The sequence below is a fragment of the Corvus moneduloides genome, chromosome 7 (assembly GCF_009650955.1).
Source record: "Corvus moneduloides isolate bCorMon1 chromosome 7, bCorMon1.pri, whole genome shotgun sequence".
Classification (NCBI taxonomy): domain Eukaryota; kingdom Metazoa; phylum Chordata; class Aves; order Passeriformes; family Corvidae; genus Corvus; species Corvus moneduloides.
In genome coordinates, this window is record NC_045482.1 from 10,504,640 (window position 1) to 10,521,934 (window position 17,295).

At 40.0% G+C, this 17,295-nt stretch overlaps 1 protein-coding gene across 2 annotated transcripts in view; it reads right to left on the reverse strand.

Moving 5' to 3' along the window:
* The window catches only part of HECW2 (HECT, C2 and WW domain containing E3 ubiquitin protein ligase 2), a 180,066-nt gene that overhangs the window by 148,212 nt on the left and 14,559 nt on the right, over positions 1-17,295 (reverse strand). Inside the window, exon 1 of one of the 2 annotated variants that reach the window (XM_032114225.1) lies at positions 12,357-12,434. The exons of the other annotated variant lie outside the window; for it this stretch is intronic. The gene's annotated coding sequence lies outside the window, so the exon portion shown is untranslated. Of the gene's footprint in view, positions 1-12,356; positions 12,435-17,295 lie in introns of those variants that run through there. 2 annotated transcript variants of the gene reach the window in all.

Genomic DNA, 17,295 nt, shown 5'->3' on the forward strand with positions numbered 1-17,295 from the left:
AGGACAGTTCTTGAACACAGCCATTAGGAAAAGTTTAACACTTTCCTGTAGCCCTAGGGAGAGTAGGGGCCGCTGCATGCTAATAGAGAAAACATCATGGGTGTCTGCTACATATGAGCTGTTACTCATCTTCCTTGGAATTTTTCAAAACATCAGGCTATTTAATTATCCTCACAAAACTGCACGGAGAAGAACAAGGTAACAGTCATGCAACTGGAAATACAATAATTATAAAATATTACATATATTTCCTGTGCCTTTCAAGTGTTCTGACTTCAGTAGTTTCAAGATACTTATCTCAGAGGCTCCTTTTGAACCACAAAAGCTGACAAACCTTCTATCCACTGACCAAAATAATTGCAGTTTCCACTTCCTAAGTAGTTAAACAAGTCAGCTTACACTCCAGGCTTCTAATGAAAACAAATGAAAATGCACAGATTAGTTAAGACTAGCAGCAAACTTAATCTTGCTTAAATTGCTCCCCTTTTCAATAAGCCTGATGCTTTCTTGTGCTATTCTTTAATCTTCATGATCCAATCCATTTTGCTGAACTACATTTTCAAAATTCTCTTCTTCCCATTCCTTCTACTTTTGTACTTCCCAGTTAAAAGCTGTTAATTGGCAACCAAGTATAACTGTAGAGCAACACTGTGTTAAGCATGAGGCTATACCAAGTGTCTGCAATGAAACTGGGATTTCACAGAAGTGGTTCATCTCCCTTGAAACTGCTTGTTTGCCTCCACAGTTTCCCAAAAGAAAGGCTATTCTAATTTTACTAACTGATCTCTTGGTATGAATTATATACCTGGTATGTTATTTTGCAACTCCGTTGCTGCTCTTTCAGCATTACCCAATGCTAAATTCCCATCGAGTACAACAGCAAGTCAAGAGCACAGCCTATAATTCTGTGCCTCAAACGAGACAACTGTAGTCCAAGTGCAACATAGGAATTCGGGCAGACCAGAAGAGAAGCGAACACTGATAGAAGTTAATCACTGGAAATCTTTGTACAGCTGCTTTTAAAATTCTCTGCCGTGAGCAGCTGATTCCAACAAGAATATTAGATAGGAAAGCCAAATGCATCAAAATGCAGAATTTGAGACACGAACACATTTCAGTGAGATCAGTTATGACAGTGAAGTTAGCCTATGCAGAGTTTCTAGGTGTTGATGCTAATCATGATATTCAAAGCTAACAAAGCAAAAGGGAATACAAAAGGTTTCTGGACATCTTAAGTGCCAGAGGGTTTATTTTGTCCAGTAATTCAAACAAATTAGTTTGTGTCAAAGAGCTCAAAGGGAAGATGCAATTAAAGTATCACTGTCCTAAAAGAAACAGAAAAGGGTTTTCATTATTCAGGTACCTCAGTTGCTGCGTGTTAGTGGTGCTTCTATTTCTGCAACACTTGTATCTGCCTAAGTACATATAAATCACTTACATTTGCTTATTACTCACACTCCTGGCTTCTGATAAAATTACTTACCAAAACCTAATAAAGCACTGTGGACCATTCTAGACTGATGCTTAAAATTACCATATGCAGAAAACATTATAAAAATTTTACAAATGTGTTCTCAGCACAGAAATGGCTCTAACAATTTCATGATTTAGCTAAAATAGTCTTAACTAAAATTAGTATTCTGTGTGTGGGCATACCACTATATTTTTAATTTTTTGAAGAGACTAAAAAAAGTCCTGGTACTAACCTTAATCTTTTATGGCTAAGTTCTATAAAAAAACAGTAAAACTCACTCCAACTGCTAAAAAAAGCCATAAGCATAGCTGAAGCAAATGAGTTTGCAGATTGATCCTGATCAGTCCTTGCTCCATTTGCTTGTTTTGAAAAGCAGCATCCCACTCTTCCATCAAGGAAGAGAGGTAAAAAAATCTCAGGTGAATGTTCCTCCTCATTGCCAATGCACAGGAGCTGCTGGAGGTGAAAGCAAAAGCTCCTATGTGCCACCTTTTCCTGACACATAGGAGAAAATCTGACATCAAGGACTTTCTGTCTCTCAGATGGAGCATCTTTAAAAAATGTTACTGCACCAGCAGAGTTCAGCAGCTGATAAAAAAGGTGACCCAAAGCATCTGCTACAGACCAAGAAAAAGGGAGATGGAGCTGAATTTTAATCACATCCCCTGTTTTTCAAATACAGCCCTTATTTTAGTTCATATTTTGACAGTCCCATGGCTGGCCACAGCATGGCTGTCCTCAGAGGTGACCCCAAAAACTACAATATTTCTTTCTTACAAACATTTTTTCTATTATCCTATGCAAGGGTAATCGAAACTTCCCTTCACTCACCAGGCTCCCACCCTTACTAAACTAAAAAGGACACAAAAAGGATGATCAAAGCCATGAGTATGAATGTGTATGCAGAGAACTGCAGAAATCCAAAATTACTGGAGGTCTGAGGAGGAATGAGAATGACAAGATAATTGCAGAGATGCCTGAAGACAAAACAGAGAGAGAGATTGGCAGAGGAAGGAAATCAGAAGAGAAAGCACTTTGGGACATATGAGATGATAAGATAGGAAAACTTCAAAGAAAGTAATCAAAAGAATAATTTAAACATAATGGATACATGACATTTCAGAACATATAGTCTTAAAGCACTAATTTTTCCTGTTCTGTGGTTAAATTTATTAGAGTTCTGTGGTTTCCCAATTAAAATGCCACCTTAAACACACATAATTAGGGGAAAAGAATCTCACAATGTAATATTACATAAAATCACTTGGACTCTTACAATAAAGATTTGAATTTAAAATTATCAGTGCCATAATGGTTGAACTATCACTCACAAATTGGAGGGTAAGCTAGGCATAACTCTTTATAGAACACTATTTCTAGGAAGGTATAATACTTATGAAGCTTGATCCATTACATTCCTATCCTAAGTTTCAACAGCAGGCAGCAAGATGTATGCTGGGTTTGGGTTTTATGCCACCCTCAAGGCCAATATCAATCAAAAGCAATAGTGAATTCCTTAACAGATTTAATAGAGGTTGCCACATTTAAGGAACAAAAACACTGTTTCTTTTACTACACACTTTTTGAAAGTGAGATAAATTTGGGGGTTGGGACTAGATGATCTTTACATTCCATGCCAACCCCTTAACATTCTATGATTCTATGATAAGGGCAGCAAGAGGAAGCTTTTTGCATTGAGACATCACCTGTCGTGAAAGGGCTTCCTCAAAACCCAAAAATCTGGAAGTACTTGCAGGAGTTCAGATTTCACTGATCTGATCTGGAAGACTGTTCCATAGCTGAACCTTAACAACCAAGGGCATTTTATCCCCAGTTCTTCAAGCATTAATCCTGGGTTTTGCTAACTGCATTGTGCCAGACCCACACACCCATGGGATAGTTCACAGTCCAACTCATTCTTTCCACTATAAAAGCCTATACAAAAAAATTTCCTGTACAGTCCACAAGGCACAGTGCTATAAACACTTCTAGCTCTTTATTCCTTGGGACTTTTCCACATGTGAATAATGGATAAAAACTTCAATCAGTTGAGAATTTAAAATTCAGTTCCTGTTAACTGTAAAATAGGTGATACTCTGTTCACCTCAGATTTCTAGCCATGCTACTTATTACTAACTACAAGTAGGTGAAATATCACCTGCAGGTGAAAATATGGCTATAGCACCTAACTACATCTTGGAACATTCATGCTCTAAGAGATCACACATGGACTATTTTTAATTTCAGGTGAGTAACAACAAAGTAAAGACCTACAAAAATATTATTACATCTACTTATATTTTAGTGAGATAAAATGTCTTCACTCAAATCTATCTAACATTTTATAAAGATCAGAGAGCATGTGCAGTAAATCAGATATCCCAATGAGTAACCTAGAAAGAGCAATATTCATAGGAGAAAACTTTCTCCCCATATACCAGAAATGTGAATATATCATGCAATACTTCTGCTGGTTTTCAGCAGAAGAAAACTGCGTTTCACCAAATTTTTCAACTAGTTGCTTAGTACATTGCAGAATGAAGGAATCAGATATACCAATCAAAGCAGATTACATCCTGTTAATCCACTTAACAATTTAAGCTGTACTTGGCCTGATCTAAGAAGTGTAAAACACAGTAGCCCAATTAAGCATTATACCCATCTACATTAGCTGGAATCAGACATAGAAGCATCTCCTTTTTCCTTAAACCTCAGCAAGTCCGAAAACAATAAGAAAAACAACAATAATATTATTATACACAGACCACTTTCCCTTATTCAAACAGAACTCAGTTGAGAAGACTCATTTTTACTCCACAGGATGCAAAACTTCCCTTAATTTCTCCTCCCTTAAAAGACACAACTTCTAGCCTTCAATAATCCACACTGGTCTTAGGTTGTCAGTCTGAAAGTAAAAGATTTCATTACTGGTCTCCCAAGAGGTAACAAATGAGATTTACATTCCAAATGTATTTTGGATAGAGGAGGATCAAAAGGACAAGCCATCCTCGGCAGCAGGAAGACACAGAAGCAGACTCTGCTATGATAGTCTATGGATCCTAATTGTCCTGGCCCTGCTGCTGTCCAGAGTGCAGGGGCAGGGAGAGGCTTCACAACCTGCTCTGTACTAACAAGGAATAATTCCAATATTGATTTTTCATGGGGCTACTTACATGAGTAAACATTAATCAGTTTATGTTAGGGTTGGAAATTAAGATCAAAATACTTATTTGACAAATAAAGTTTGCTTGCAGCTGACTTACAGCCACAAGTAATGAAGCATATCCTGTAGAAAGCTAAATCTTTTCCTCTTTTAATTTCTGCTTTTTGTTTTCCAAATGACACATAAGCAGCTAAGACACTAAGTCAACACACGTTTCACATGTGGTTAATCAATGCATATTTCAGATAACAAAGTCTTTGTTTAATATACAGATAGGCCAAACTGTCATACGCGTAATAAAGGGATATCATTAATTTAAAAATCACAATCTGCCAGAAAAATTTCCATGTATTAGAGCAAAAGTACTCCTGAAATCACACTAAAGAAAGATTTAATGAGAAGTATTTCTGTTTTTCCAGACTGAGTAACTGAGAGGTTATCAGTGCTTCTGCTTTGTTCCTCCACCACACTCTCCCATTTGTTTGGGCAAATTTTTATCAAAAAAAAAAAAAAAAGAAAAGCATTTCTATGGTGACAATAACAAACCTTGGAAAGGAGACACAGTGATGTGCACAAGACCTGAGACTTACATTTTCTTCCATGAACAGATCCAAAATCGACTGTATCACTTAAAAACAAAACAAAACCAAACCAAACCCAGCAATGTAGGAATGACCAACAGAGTATGAAAAAAAAGTTTCTCTCAAGCCAATCCATGGCAGTTCTCCCATTAAAAGACAAATTAAATATATGCATTAGTCCTAAGTGCCCATTATATTGACTTCCTATACCCTTTGTACAGCTGACAATTGATGCTTATGCCAAGAGGTGTTGAACACACTTCTTTTACTTACAGTACTCCAAACTCTTTAAAAACCGAGATAAGCATAAGCAAGGTTTAAGAACCTCCCTACTTCATATTTTTAAAGCCTTGGCAGTTAATTGCTCCAGTTAGTGATTTACCCGATCAAGATGATAGGGCAAGGGTTGTATTAAGCTCAACATAAATCAAAACCAGATTTATTTGTAGTGTATCTAAGCCAAAGCCTTTTACCTCCTGACTTACCTTAAGTAGAAACCCAGTACTTAAGGCTATGCCTTTGCACACAGTCAGTATCAACATTAGTATTAAGAGGAGAAGAAGCAACTTAACATAAAAGCAAAGATTTCTTCCAAAACAAATGAATCAGTTTTAAAGAGACACAAGATCTCACTGGAAATGAGTATTCTTAAAACTACCAGGCAAAATTAAACCCAACACCCAATACAGTAAATAAAAAACACCCAACCAAATTCAATTAATGAAAATAAGGATAACATTTTAAACCAGTGATTAGTCTGCCTCTGAGAGCACAGTCTGACAATTTGACTTTATTTACCTCTTTAATATAGAGGTATCCATAAATAAACTCTATAAAAAGCAGTCTTCCATAATTTGCAATATATAGTATGTTTTATACAATGCCTAAAGAGAGGAAAAAACCTCCAAAACCACTCTCTCAAGCATGAAAAATCCTACATCTTTGGTATCAGGAACAAAAAACACATCTACACTGTTCAGTGCAACGAAGTATATGACATTGAAACTGAGGCAAGAAGTGGAAAGTATCAGGAGTTCTGTGGAACATTAAGGAGTGTGACAATTTACATCTGCTGAGCAGCAACACCACGGTGTTTGCAGTGGCTCTCTACACTAACCTATAGTTTCATAATGAAAAATATCAGCCTGTCAGCTTAACAGCCCAACATAAGACATATTACCCAAGCTCAGAGCAAGTTCACAGCACACACTCAAGTTAATAGGACTTGTTTATAAAAGTTGAGCTAGGTCAAAGTTATATTTTGCTGAAAGTTATTTCATTCCAAGGAAGTCAAAACACATTTTAGGAAATGAAACCGAGAACTGATGTCATATCTACACACTCAGAGATTATTAGGTGAACATTTGACAAAAGAACACCATGTAATCAATCAAGAACTGTGACATTTACTCTAATAATGATACTTGGCTACACACACTTACAAGATCCTAACAGCATTTTGGGAAGGTCTGGGCATTGCTCAAGATGGCATTATTCAAAACATAAGATGGTTGTTATATGAAACAATGTGTGTGTGTATGTATTTATTTTTTTATACAGACACACAAATATGAAACAACACTATGCACTAAACTTTCTTAAGTGTTGCTTTCTCCTAAGTGACAGTGGCTTCTTATTTTTCCCTAGATAAACAGCCTTCAATTGGAGCTTTTTCTTATGCAGACACATGCAGCAGCATCCCTATAGCTACATCTGTACTTGCATGAGAGCAGGCCAGGGGCCAGGTGCTGAAGCCAGGCAGCAGAGAGCACATGCTTAAATGCTCTTGTCTCACGAACAGGGCTGTCTTGTCCCTAATCTGGTTTGGGATGGTCCCAAGCCCGTGGCTTTGCCTTAGCAGTGCTCTGTTAGGGCTGCTCACACTGGCCCAAGGCAGGCCAGGGAACCTCTGACATATGGACAGTGCCACAACCCTGTGACAGTGCTCAGGTTCAGCAGGTACAGCCCTGCCTTACTGGCCCCAGGGGAAGTTCTGCAAGTCTCAAAGAGCACTACACTTGTATTTTTCATATTTTCCTTTACAATACACATATTTGGGAAACTATTTCCATGACTGTGGTATTTATGTTGTTGAAGACAATGTGGCATTTTTATTAGAGCAATGAAGCAAGAAGCATAAAATATGGGTTTTATGTAGTTATGGCTACATTTTAGAGATTATGCATTTACAATCTTTATTCCTTATTTCTAGTAGGAGAAATATCTTTTATCAAACTACTCAAAACAGACTCAAATCAGTAATCATGCAGGAGAATAGTAAGATCAACCAAGCAGACTGGCCTTTTAAAAATGCCTCTTAAATTAAAAAAACACATTGAACAAGTACACCTTCTGAAGCGGGAATGCTGTAGCCTAGCACTACGAAGCTCACACACTCTTGAGAGAGGGAGGTTAAGAAATCACTCAAAGATGGACATACGCCTTTTGTGACAATCAGGACCCAAAGGGAGTTGCTGCTTTTGTAATTTTTTTAACACTCTTTTGCTCAGCATGTAATATCCAATGGCCTTGATATGAGGCACCTAGTGATTTATCACTCTTGAGCATTTTTTCAGCAGGATCCTTATAGACCACACTGCTTCCCATCAGGCTGTGGCTGATCCACTCCGTTCACCATGAGGTACCACGGCTTCAGCTGTCACACATATTCCTGGAAAACTCTTTTTTCCTACTGTGGCTACTCTATCTGACAAGAATCAATGTTTTCTTTTTTTAAAGATGCTACTGGTCATTCCTGGAAGAAAATGAAATTTACTGCTGCATGCTTTGGGCTCATCTAATTACAATACTAGCCTTCAGGGAATTGTTAAACTAATGACATTGGATTTGTCAAGCACAAAAACTTTTAATCTGATTTTTCAAGTGGATCCTAGCCAATGGATCCTGGCCACCACAGCACTTAGTAAAACACATTTGACTGTCCTCCATGCAATATTTAGGTGGGCTTCTTATCGCAATGTTAATTTTTGTTACCTAATATCTTTCTCTGGTGGTCAATACAAGGCATATAGGGATATTGACAATGTTATTAAAGTTTTTATGACTGAAATTCCACAAGTCAAATTACATGTGTGTATATACAGCTTCACAAATGGAGGCACAACACACTTGTAGAAATCTGAACCAAAACACTGTATGAAAAACTCCCATTTGTCTGCTGATCTCATGATGCAACATCAAGAAACACTAGCTCACCAATAGTTATTTTTTATTTTATTTCAAAATAATAGTCTTTATTTTCAACTTTTTTTTCATTTTCAGTGCTAATACAATGAAAAAAGCCCCAAGCAATTAATTATGTCACAATGACTCCTTAACCCCCAAAAGCAAACAATTCAGGTGACCCATCAATCATCCACTTTTGGGTATTTCCTTAGTTCTAAAGTACAAATAATGCACCATTTGAGCTGCTAGGTTTGGTTTGACTGCACAAGTTGGGTCTTTCGGTCAAATAATGATGGACTCACACTTCAATTTCAAATTCATTTTAATTATTAGTGCTTTGCACACACAAGCTGCAACTGTGCCACATAGAAACATTGATAACTACACTTCAAAGAAAAGATCCTCTTTCAAAACTCTCTTTCTTTCAAACATAATTATTGTCTATTTTTTTCAAAACTGCGTACTTCAGGGTAAATTTATAAAACAAATTACGAAATACAAGTATTATTGTTCATTAAGCAACTGGCATCAGCATGCTAGTCCTCCCCAGTCATAGAAAAATACAGTTGTAACACAAAACTGTGCAAATGGAACAAAACTCAAAATAGTGGTCCAATCAAATGGCTACATCCAAATGAGACTTAGCCTCAGTCACTTGTCATTTTCTCCCCAGTACTACCACATATCATGAGAAGAAGGAGCAGCTCTCCACAGTTAACACAGAGCGAGATGAAGGCTGTGACTACCCATTTGCTTCAAAAGCTAAACACATTCATCCTGTCAGCAGAACTTGGAAACCTAACACCAGTATTAGCAAAACAAGTGACAGGATTCCTAGGTGTTGGAAGGGATGACTAAAACACATCCACTTGTAATGTGACTGACCATCTCCAGCCAACAGTCAGGGCTTGCACTTACAGTGAGAATTCACAATCTGACTGCAGTCATTTAACACAACTACTCAGAAGAGAGCATGCAACTGCTGTGCTACTTTCTTCGAGTATGCAACCAATTTTAAGAAAAGACACGTTTCAAGCACTGATAGCTACATTTCTGTAAAAAATTTAAAACCAAAAAGTGTTACTTGGACTCTTCTATAAGTACCACAGTATTTTAGCATCACATCCTACTTCCCACAAAGATGTGTCCTTGTAACACGCATCCATGCTACACAAAGCTGTATCACCATTTTCTATCTTACTTCCAGAGACGCGGATATTTTCAGCCTTTTCCTCACTGATATTCCAACTGATCACAAACTGTTGTGGAGGCACATCACAGAGGCCCTGCATCATTGTCCCTATAAACCACACAGTTTACTTCGATTTCAATGGAAATTACATGGAACTTTTCTCAGATACTAAACTCAAATATCAAAATAATAGATCATGTCACTCTTAATTGCCAAAGGGCCCTGATATGATTAGAGAAACACCTCATATACCACCAAGTAGCTTCAAAGCACCAAAACACGTGCTCCCAAGGTTGTGTGAGTATGTCTCCTTTCCTATTAGGTTAGAGAACTTCTACATAAAATAGTCAATTCTGTTCCATCTGTTTGGCAATGAAATTAACACTCTTCCTGCTGGTGGTAGCTTCACTCCAGCCTCTCCCCCTCTGATCAGCAAGGGACAACGTGAAGACAAGGGTTATGACCATGCCATGAGCAATGACAGCAGGACCAAACAAAATTAGGCTCAGCCACTCAGAGCACTCCATGTTATGAAAGGCAGTATTTTGGATACAGTCTCAAATAAAGGATTTTGAACATGCTACTAAATTTTAAGCACATTATTTACATCTCATTTTCAATGATTCAGTAACATTACCCGAACAGGTGTTTCATTAGCCAATGGAGTAAATGCAATATCCTAAGCATTCTGCTTCCCTTTGACTGAAGGAGTTTTTGAACAAACAAAATGCTGAGTTAGATTAACAAGAAAAAAAAAGGAAGAGGAATTACATGTAATTATTCAAGAATTTAATCTGCAGACTGAGTCCCATACACAGAAATCCCCCTTATTTTGCAGCATATTGAAGCTTTAGCTGCAGTTTAAAGCATGTTGGCGCATAAAGGAAAAAGTTAATTTCTTTTTCATTAGGCATTACTACTTAATCTTATAAAAGGGGGAAACACAAAATTCATTCAATTTCTTCTCAGGAAATCTGACAAAACAGTATATTGTTTCTGGCTGGCAGCCACTGTACTATCAGAGAGTTTCTTAAAGGTGTAACACTGTACCTTCTATCAGGTTTGAAAAAACACTGTAAGCGTGAAACAAATAGAAATGCCCATTAGCTAAATTCATGCTAAAAACAAATAGCAAGAAAGCAATAGGTCTTTAAGGAAGGCGGAGGGTCCTTACAGAGGCTGGCAAATGCTCCAAGCCAAACTAAATCCATAGTGCTAACAAACCAGGACTTTGCTCCAGCATCACCAGAAGGCTGTTTTTATAAAGACAGATGAACAGAAGGGAGGCTTTTCAACTACAATTCTGTCAAGTTAAACTACTACCAAGCATAAGTTTAAAAGTGGTTTCCAGTCAACCATATGAGCTCCATGGAATCTCAGAGCCCATTTTAAGGTGATATAAGTACGTTCAGAAAGATACACACACGTGGACTAACATCTTAACATCCACTGTGGTAGCTCCCGCTCACACAAAAGCAACCACCACATTTTTGGAAATTTAGAGCCTGAACAGCAGTGTTGATTGAAAGGCACCACTAGGCTTGTTCCTTTCATATGCTAATAATGACATCATGCCTTATGGCCTGATGCTGCAACCATACATTATCATCTTATAAAGACTTTTTTTTCAAAGAAGTCTGAGACGTGAGCAAACAGCTCACCTGCATATAGGAAGGTTTTTTAATTCGTCCATGACACAGATTTCCTTCTCTACCTGAGCACTGTAAATAATTACTACTGAAATATTTAAAGGTTTGACTTACTTTTTTTAAAAACATAAGAAAATAATGTAATTGTTGGGGCAGAAGAAAAAAAATCTACAAAAGAAATTTTTGAGCATACAGGAAGCAGCCCTGGACATCAACAAAGTGAAGAAAGGTAAGGCCCCTGATGGTATTTTGTGTACAGGAGTGATTCAGGGCCAGATCTCTTACAAATATTCCAGTGCGATATAGTGTAGTGCAAAGACTCCATCACACAGCACCCCAGAAAAGGGAGGGGGAGAAAAAATGTTATAAATACACTCTCCATGCTCCTGACATATATGCAGGAACAAAATAAGCAATAATAAATTATGTAACTATTACTGACTACATATACCACGCTGTCTTTTATTTTGGCATCGTACAGGCCAAAACAGAATTTTATTGTTCTTAAATACCCTGCTTTGTAGTGATGTGCACTGAAAAGGTTAAGAGAAAAAACAAAAACGTCCTAAGAAAAAAACAAGATCTCCACACCAACAAACAATCCATAGAACAGTGAGGACACGAATATAAACCTATTTTTCCCACACACATACTGTCATTGTGCTGTATTTCTTGCACACAGGAACAGAAACACACATTAAGTCCCACTGTTTTGAAAACGACACGCTTGATCTTCCTTCCCCACCACGGACAGTGCTGTATAGAACAGCCTCATACATAAACAAATAAATACACTAAACGGCGAGGGGGGACAGCCCGGAGGAAATAAACGCGGCACACAAAGTGCTGAACGCCTTCCCCGGGCAGGAAACCAGTTATAATTTAATGGCCCAAAAGCGATTTAAATTAAGCCGAGCGGAACCCTGCGGGGCTCCGCGGCAGCGCGGCGCCCGAGCCTCCCGCATGACGGGGCCGCCGCGGCGGGCGCCGGGGCAAGCAGCGGAGCCCCGGGGGTGCCGCGGCCCCGCCGCCGCCCGCGGAGAGCTCCGCGCCGGCCCCGCCGCGTCCCCCGCCCCGCGGGCGGCTCCCGCGGGCACCGGCGCCCACTCACCTGGCCGAGGCGCGCACTGCGGCTCCGCGCCCGCGGCGGGCTCCGGGCGAGGGCGGCTCCCGCGCCGCTGCGGAGCCGGGCGGCGGCCGGAGTCACCCCGTCCTTGCGGCACGCGGCTCCCGCCGGTGGCGGCGGCCCCTCCGCGCCCACGGCGGGGCGAGCGCCTCCCGCGCAGGGGCGCCCGCGCCGCCCTTCGCCCCCGCGCCGTCTCAGCGGCGGGGCCGCGCCCCCCGCCCCTCAGCCGGCCCCCGCCTCCGCGCCGGCATCTTCCCCGCGATCGGGCACGGCCGTGGGTGGGGGCGGCCGGGCCGGGGCCGAGGCCGAGGCCGCGGCCGCAGCCCCGCGGGCCTGCGCGGCGCCGGGGGCGGGCAGCCGGTAACAAAGCCGCCCGCAAGGCAGGGGGACACGGCCGCCCCGCCGGCGGAGGGGCTGCGGGGATGCCGCCCAGGCCGCGGCTCCGCAGCCGCCGGCCCCGGGTGCAGCGCCCAGCGCGTTGCAGAGCACCCCGGCCCGCACGCAGATCCGCCCGGCGAGCCCCAGCCCGCAGCCCCAGGAACGAGCAAATCGGGCGGTCGGGTGAGCAGCGATCCCCGTGCGGAGCGGGGGAAATGCTCCTGCGGCTGCTACATTGTTACCGCTATTGACGAGCAAGCGCCACCGAGGTGGTGCTTTGAAACGCCGGGGTTTTTTTCAGTCACACACAGTTATCTGCACTGACGGCTATCAGTGTCATCAGCGTGAGTATGAGCCAGCCTTCACCGTTCCCCCAATGCCAATTACCCGTCTGTTTCAAAATAGTTAGGTGCCGACAGCTTTACATTTCCTACTTTCTCGGCAATTTTACTTGTGCTTTGTCCATCACAATGGATTCAGGACTACTTTCACAGGAGAATGTGGTTACAAAAAAATCATTAATGAAATGAAAACTTAAAATACATGAATATGTAAAAAACACAGTAATCTAGAGGAAGAGAGACATGAAACACTGCAGAATCACAGCCCAACAAAAAACACAGTAACGCCAGTAACAGGAAAAAATGGGCATATTCTTATATGATCAAGGTTCTGGTTATTATTATAACACCTCATGCTTTGTTTTCTAAGTCACATTAAGACAAAATCTTCACACAACCAAGGAGCACACCAGTCATTGCTGCTTTGTATTCCACATCTGTTTTCTAACACACATATATATACATACATATATATAGGAAACTACATGGGTTTCTGTAGACATGGTTTCTCCAGAAGAACCAGATGGCAACTGTATTAAATTAATGTATGTCAAAATACAATGTAAATATAGTGCATTCTCAAAGCCCTGGGCTCCAAACCCTTTCTATACTGAAGCCCATGGCACTTTGGGCTTCAATAGAAGGAGGGAATTTGCTCTTCAGCCCTTCTGTATTAGAGGAACTGTTCCAGATTCGAGTGTATGCGGCTGTATTCCAAAGTAGGTCAAGCTATAAAAGTCATTGACACTCTTCCACCTATCTGAAGCTTTAAAACTTTGGTTTGTTTCTTTTCTGTGACTCGCACACCTTTTAGCACATTGGTCCAAAGTAGTTTAAACATGCTTAATGTGCAAATGATCAGTGTGCAACTGATTAGTCTTATACAAATTTTCCCTGATTCTTTATACTGAGAAGTGTACTACTGTGATGTGCAATTGCAATAAATGTTTGGGTTTACATTAAAGGATCAGATTTGAATGATCATATATAGGTCTGGACATTGTAGACACATCTCTCTTTTCAGCAGTACCCTGGCTTGGCACCAGTAATGTAACACTTATTTTACTTGCTGAAACAAGATGAAAAGAGAAAAACAAAGATGTGCAGTGCCAAGCGTTTCATAACATTTATGATTATTTTTGCTTTGTTTTTGGTTATCATGATATTTTTTTGATGATAAGATGAGAAACCCAGAAGATAAAAACCTTTAGCTAATGAATTATTCTCAGTGGATTTGCAAGCTGTTAAAGCCCTTTGACGGTGTGATATGATACAAGTGCAGACTTTCTTTAAGTTAAGACTTCTGATCTGTCACATTAAAAATACATAAATCCAATGCATTGGATTTTCATGTTTCTCTCCCTCAAAGTGGATATTGAGAATGTTCTTGTCCACTAAGCAAAAACATTAATTCATACAAATCTTCTTGGCTTCCCCCAAACATAAATGACAGTGATCACAATAGCAAAATCTAATATATTTGTAGAAACTCAGCACTATTGCTTTCCAGCAGTTACAAACCTGTTGATTTCTATGCATGCTTTCCTGACATACTCACATTATATGTGATGCTACATGCACGGTTCTCTATTAACAGTTCCCACATCTCTGGTGTGAGTTAGGATTCTTTCCTATTTTCCTCAGATGTAACTCTGGCTGTGCCTGAATACAGCTGGGTGCACAGTGGAAGATAAACACATTCCATAGTGGAATTGCTACTTCAGTCTTCATGGGTGCTCACACACAAGCAGACATTACACTAGTGAGCAAGAGGGTAACTTTTCAGAGCCATGCACTGAGGCAATGGGTAGCTTATCTGCAACAGACTCAAAACCAGAGAAAACCAGCCTGCTTTTCTGGAGCAGACAGATGTCTTGTTTCCTCTTTCCAACTCTGTTGTTCTCTCCCTGCCCTCCCTGATCCATCTTTTCTCTCCTTTGCCAAAAAGTTAATGTGAAAAAAACAGAAACTCCGACTCCCTTCTCTAACATTCGGTAACGGAGATGTGCAGTGCACAACACATGGCAATACCTTTCCAGATTGACAAATGTCTTTCCAAAGTTAAGTTACAATGTATGTGAGGCAAAGCTACTGTTAGGTGAAAGCTGGAAAAATTATGATTGCTCTCACCTGGAGATAAGGACATAGTTCAGCTATTTGCTGAAGTAATACTAGAATACAAAAGCTTCCAGAGAATGTTTTGTTATGTTCTTGGTAAATGTTTCACTGGAGAAAAAACAATTTTCAGTCATCTTCAAAAATTATTTAGTAATGAAAATGCAAAATGCTTTTCGTAGAAATCTTTTACTATCATGATAAATTAGACATCCAAAATTTCTAATTAATGTCCTTAAAGTCCTGTATGACAAGAAGCTATGACATAGTGACATAAGGATTCACCCGTTGTAACATTTTCAGCTGCTTTAGACATTGGTAACTTAACAAAAGAGAACATGTAATTAATATAATTCATAATATATTAATATGAAAAATAAATATACATTTTGCTTGGCACTCAATTATTTTCCACACAAATACTTAAGAGACAAGTACGGAAAAAGCAAAATAGAACTTTTTGGCAAACCATGTGTAAAGAAAATAAAACAATATTCCAGTATTTCCCGTCCTCTTTCTTTTTCATTTTGTTATCATTTAGAGCAAGCAAAAAAGACTTGATGAATCATTACTGAAGGTCACCATTTAGCACCATGGGATCAGCAGCAGGGTATGAAGAACATGCCCTTTGAGGGGTAACTTCCCTATATACCACAGCAAGAAGTGTTAAAAGACAAGGAACACTCTTCTATATTACACAAAGATTTCATATTTTCCCAGCTAATCAGCTCTTTGCAAGGCAATGGGCCAAGCTGAATGCCCAGAATAAGAGCTTCTTTGCCATGGCTATTAAAGAGCCAGACATGAAAAGGCTCAAAGGATCAACCAGAAGAACATTCATGTGAGATGCAAATGTAATCTTTCACAAGATTTCTGGACAGATTACTGTTCAGCAGGTGAAAGTATTAATTGGAAAAATCACCCTAGGTGCCAAAATCTGCAGGACATATTCCCTGACCTGTCCCACCTCTTTTGTGCTGCACAAAAGACTTAATGAGAGTGAAAACCATCTGCAGCTCCCCAGCAGGTTTTTTGTAGTATAAAAAAGTCCCTGAGTTACTGTGGAGTTGTCCAGCCCATGAGAGGCCACACACCCCTACAATCTGAGCAGAGAGAGGGGAGAGCACAGTGAGGGAAAGCATTCCTGGTGTTTGCTGCTCCCGCCACCTGCAGCTGGTCCATGGGCCCTTGGGAGCTGTTGCCATCTGGTACTATCAGTGCCAGGGCAGGAATTTATCCAGCCAGAGGCTCAAGGGGCTCCACAGGAGCTCTCCACTCTTCTGGAATACAGGCCAGAAACCCACTGCACCAGGCCATCTGGGCTAATCTGGTTGGAGCTCAAAGCAGCAGTCCCCAGTCTGGCAAAATTCCCGTGGATATCTTTGAGCACTTCCCTGAGTTGGTCATCTGGTCTTGGACTTAGAGGAATATTAATACAGAGAGCAAAGAAACACATGGCTAAGTTCTAATTCAAAAACATTTAAACCATTGATGAGAAGTATATTAATTGCCAATAGTAAAGCAATTTCCTACCAATAGCAATTTATTAAATTATTGAAATAGTTCTTGAGTACAGAAATGAAAGCTGGTGCAGCTCCTAATGCCTCCAGATAGTTACTGAAAAGTGCATAAAGATCACTGGAGTTGAAGTCATGATGATGAAACCAATTGTCAGTTTCTGTTGGTACTTGCAGAGATTTAATTTTAGAACTGTACCCTCAGGCAAGTAATATAGGATTAGACCCATAGACACAACATCAAAAAATAATACTAAAATGTCGCTGGTAAAACACACTTTCATCATCTTGGTATTTGACTTATAAATGTGATAGTCAAACCTGCAGAGAAAGCCTGCACTAGGTTCTAGTGAGGTAATATGAATGGATCATGCTTTTGTAAAATCAGGAAGCTTCCATAACTGAAGAAAATGGCTGCATTGTTTTTTTACAATATTCTTGCTAAAGCAAGTAAATGGAGTCTGTGGGGAAACAGTCCAACATCATGAGGCAAATGACATAAAGATTGTGAAGACATTAGTGAGGCTGAAAGAGGATCACAAATCCCAGAGAATCCCAGAGAATTTAAAGATC